Source organism: Oratosquilla oratoria, chromosome 1 (assembly GCF_046742065.1).
Source record: "Oratosquilla oratoria isolate Oo_2021 chromosome 1, ASM4674206v1, whole genome shotgun sequence".
Lineage (NCBI taxonomy): Eukaryota > Metazoa > Arthropoda > Malacostraca > Stomatopoda > Squillidae > Oratosquilla > Oratosquilla oratoria.
Window position 1 is genome coordinate 51,969,737 of NC_134777.1, and position 5,000 is coordinate 51,974,736.

The 5,000-nt window shown below is 39.3% G+C and overlaps 1 protein-coding gene across 2 annotated transcripts in view; it reads left to right on the forward strand.

The window, feature by feature from the left end:
- LOC143021393 (protein O-mannosyl-transferase TMTC2-like) overlaps positions 1 to 5,000 on the forward strand; it is a 481,373-nt gene that overhangs the window by 315,683 nt on the left and 160,690 nt on the right. The window lies entirely within an intron of this gene.

The window sequence follows — 5,000 nt, forward strand, 5'->3', positions numbered from 1 at the left end:
AATAGGAAAAGTAGGAGTAGGAGGAGAAGTAGGGGAAGGAAGACAAATCAGAATAGGAAGAAAGATTAGAAAAGGAGGAAAAGGAGGAGGAGGAAGAGAGGGGGAGAAGCGTGGGATAAGAGGAAGAGGAGATGGCAAAGAATAGGAAGGAAGGAGGAAAAGAAAAGGAAAAAAGCAAAAGGAGTGAGAGAAGAAAATTTGCGAGAAAGACGAGGGGTGAGGAGGAGAGAGGGATGAATTAGTTTAAAGGAAAAGAAAGGATTGGAGGAAAAGAAAGCAGAGTACATGGGAAGAGAATAAAATTAAAAAGAAGAAGGAGTGAGAGAATGAAAATTGAGAGAAGGACGAGGAGTGAGGAGGTGGGGTAGATTAGGATGAATAAGTTAAGAGGATAAGAACAAGAACGAGAAGGGCAGGAGGGAAGGGAAGGAAGGGAGGTAAGGAGAAGGAGAGGGGATGGAGGAGGGAAGGTGGAGAGAAAGGAGAGAACAAAGAGGAAGGGGAGAAGGAAAAGGACGAGAAGACGAAGGAAGGTAAGAAGAAGGAGCGGGGATGGAGGAGGGAAGGTGGAGAGAAAGGAGAGGACAGAGAGAAAGGGGAAAAGGAGAAGGACGAGAAGACGAAGGAAGATATAGAGAGAAGGGGAAGAAACAGGTTGACGAGGAAGAGAAAACAGAATGAAAGAAAATAGTAAGAAAAGAGAAGAGAGGGCGTAGGTGCGAAAGGACGAAATAGATAGGAGAAAAAGCAGGAGGAGGAGGAGGAGACGGGAGAGAACGAAAAGGAGGGGAGTAGACGGAGTAGTGGACGAACCGTAAGGAAAAGGAAAAAGGAATGTCGTAAGGAAGAAAAGGACAATGAGAGAAAGATGATGGTGGAAAGAGGGAAAATTTGAAATAAAAGGAAGACAGAGCAGAGGTACAAGAAAACAATGAGAGATAATGGGATAGAAAGAGAGAGAGAGAGAGAGAGAGAGAGAGAGAGAGAGAGAGAGAGAGAATTATTGCCGGAAGAAAGGCAACTCATTCTCACAACTTTGTTGTGTCTCACTCCAGGCGGTTTCAACTGACTGTTTGTTGTCAACCCAACGAAGTGTCTTGTATCATACTTTTTTAGTTATCATCAGACCGCTTCACTGTGGCCTTGCTGTGGATGTACTGTATCTTACTGCATTGCGTTTGATTCAGGGCAGTTGGCCGACGCAGGGATGACCCGTCATTTATGAGGAATTGAGATGGAAAGAATGGAAAGGGTGGTGGAGGGTAGTGAAATGGGTTGAAATAGACTTAGCTACCTCCTTTATAAGGGGGAAAAAGATCTTGGTATGTAGATAGATAGATAGATAGATAGATTGATCATCAGACAGTTTGATTTTCTATAGTGAAACTATTTCGAGTAATCCCTTCCATATGGCTACGTACTCTATAATTTCTATTCTGGCTTCCGTCAGATGATTTTATTCGGCTAAGAGAGCGTCGCCCCAGCAAAGGAATCCATTGAGAAAGTAAAAAATCAGAATAGATAGGTGAAAAAGAAGCCTGCACTTTTTTTTTCTAGTAGGTATTCAGACAGTCAGAACAAGAGACAATCACCAGCATTTCTTAGTAGATCGGACATCGTTCCCCATAGCTCCATGGGATGTTGCCAAACCTCAGCACATGATGCATTGTGTGGAGTAAGATGGAACTATTTGGAAAAGGAACTGATCATGACTCATAACATACCAGAAGTTGGCATGTACGTCTTTTGTTTTCGTTCTCTCGAAGCATCTTTGTTAAAAGATTCCCGATATTCTTTAGAGGAAAAATAATGTATGTAGAAATATACTGGACACTCTAACAAAAGATATATTTGCAAAGTTGCTGACATAGCGGAGGAAGGGTTCTGATATCCTGGGTTCTCCTCGTAAGTGCAAACCCAACTCAGCGATGAGAGATAGGTGGGTCAAGTCTGTTATGTGTTTGCACCGTGGCTTTTGCATTCCACCCGACGCTGAGATCACAACAACAGTATATGCTAGACCAATGTTTCTAAACCCTTTTCACTCCGTTCACCCCTTCATGACTTCTCAGAATTCGTGTAACTCTCCTCCATTGTCTCTCAAAATCTACCCCGCCAAAAAGGTAATAAATAAATAAATAAACGAATAAATAGATAAATAAATGAATAAATAAAATATTTATATAAAGAAACACTTTGCTTTATTACAAAATTGACAATCATAACTATCTCGCATTTTTTCTGCCAGGTAAGAGTGATTTTTTTTATTCAGATTCCTTACATTATATAGAAATATACAATTCATATCAGCAGCCCATGGCCAACCTGTAAACTCCTTCCATGGCTCCCTTGGGGTCCCCCATGACCCCCAGGCTGAGAACAAGTGTGCTTGACGTTCTTTCAGAACTGTCAGACACGTATAGGGATAATGGCCTTCAAGAACTAAACGTTTCCAGACGTCTATCCGTGCAAGTTCTTGGCCAAGAATAGATGACCTCAAATATCACCAAGAAATAACATTAAGAAACAAATAACTTGATTGCATAAGTCTCTCGTACTTTGATCTACAACATTCATGTTATTTTCGTGTCTCTACTTAAGTCAGGTCTCGACTATTTACATTCTAAAATAGTTTGTTCTAGAATCTAGGCCATTCAGGCCCGTTCCCTAAGACCCTCATATTCTGATCTGGAGACTCTATTAGTCTGATCTAGACCATTCAAACTCGTTTCGTCAGCCCACGATATTCTGGTCTAGACTATTCAAACTTCTTCAATAAGCCCATATAACTAAGGATTAGACCATTCAACCAAGAACCTGGGAGAAGAAAGGGTTTAAACAGAAGAATGATGAATAGACATTCTTGGACGGTGAAGCTTAAAGAGAAAACTCTAAGAGGAAATTTTCGAAAAGAAAAAAATGGAAAAGCCTAATCCTTCTTCTAAGAAAGTAGTACCCTTCAATTGAATAAAATCGTCTGAAGGCAGCCAGAGTAAATTTGTAAAAAGCTCGAAAAGGTTTATTGGGACAGGCTTACTGTAAAAGTTGGTTTCCTTCGACTGATGAAGATTACCTTTCAGCGGAAAGATTAAAAAGATTAAGTGAAAGTAATGTAACTTCACAAAGAATCAAACTGCGCGAAACGTAAACAGACACGAGAGAGTCCAAAGTTGATGGAGTAATAGAAATTGAATAAACACCAAAGTAATATGCTGTAATGCCTGTCCACTGTCTACTTTGTTTGTTCTTTTTATTTGCTTGTTTGGGTGTTTGTCTACTTTTTTATTGTATTCTATCTCCACCATCCGACCTCGCTATGGGCTCAAATGTCCTCGGCCGACATGCTTTGCCATTGTAAACATCGCAAATCATCGTAAAGGAAAAAACAATCTGAAGGAGAGTGAGAGGGGGAGAAAGAAACTGGAGGAGGGAAAGGGAGGAGATGGGAAGGAGTAGGGAGTAGACAGGAGGGTCAGGGAGGGAAGAGAAAAGGGAGAGAAGTCGAGAGATAGGTGTAAGGTCACTATGATCACAAAAGGGAGAAACTGAGATAGGAGCTATTGTACGGTAGAGAGAATTTCACTCGACAGGGACGTGGGTGTGAGGAAGGTCTTATACGACACAAGAGGTGGAAGTCTTGAAGAAAGAAATAGGCGGATAAAGCAGCATAAAAAGGAAGAAGAGGTAGGAAATGGTAAAGGAAAATGAAGACTAAATGCGTTATGGTACGTACCGCTAAATGAAAAATAAAAGAAAATGAAAGAAGACAAAGACAAAATGAAAGAACAAAGAAAAAAAAAACGTAGAATTGGGGACTAGCTAAGGTTAGGGTAAAGAGTGAAGAATGGTGTAGGATACCTGTAGTATGACAAAAAAAAAATCAAGATAATGAGAACTAATGCAAGAAATGCTGAAAATTATAAAAGAGAAATTATAAAAAGAAAAAGTTACATTAAAAATAACAAAATACAGAGTTGACGTTGTACCAAAGTTTCTTGACATTTCTCTGGCTGCCATAGAAATATCTATGATTTGCACGTCAAAAGGCAAAGCTTATTCTAACTCTTTGGAGCCCAGTACAATTTGTGATACATTTTTTCTTTGTCTGTCGTCAAACAATTTTATTCAACTCCGTGGAATACTGTCTATTGAAGGTTTTAGTAACATGACTGAAATAAGGAAGGCATCCAAAGAGCGGTAACCAAATAGCCAATTAACCAAGTATTCCTGTGGCAGACACGATGCACTAATAAATGAATAAGTAAATAGATAAATTAACTAACAAATAAAAGTTTTCATGTGTTTAATATCTATTTCCTGGGCCTTCAATACTACCCAAGAATTTTCTAGATTTAATTCTATGATGCCTAGTATCAACCAGATGCGGTTAATATTTTCTTTCTATATTGTCAGTGAATACATATTGTGCACAAACTCAAGTTCTCATCAGACTCAACACTTCCCTATGTTCGACTCCATCACCTCTGCTCTACCTTATAAACCAAGGGCAATTAGCAGTTACTTTTTCTGATTCCACCTCCAGCAAAAGTGCCTCCTGGTGAAAGCCGTCTTTATTTATTTTCTTAAAGGAAAAAAGGAAAAAAAAAAAAAAATACAAACGACTCTCCGGGGATCAGTACCCAAAGTTTGCAGGAGGAGCTGCTGTCTCCCAGATGAGGAAGAAAAAAAAAGACTCCTAAAAGAATGTATTTACCTATGTTACTTCTCCTAATATTATTTGTTTTGTGACATTTCTGCTTATATTGTTACTACTTGTCTTTTATTGCTTATGTTGTACCACTTTCATCTGTATCTTCCCTGAAGATATGAAATACAAGAAAGCGCTTAGGACTTTTGCGTATCTTGTTTTTCTTAGTGGTTACCAGCAAATTATTGGATTATGTGCCAGTTTTGCAATTTATCTGCAAATATATCCATGAGTGTGTGTGTGTGTGTGTGTGTGTGTGTGTGTGTGTGTGTGTGTGTGTGTGTGTGTGTGT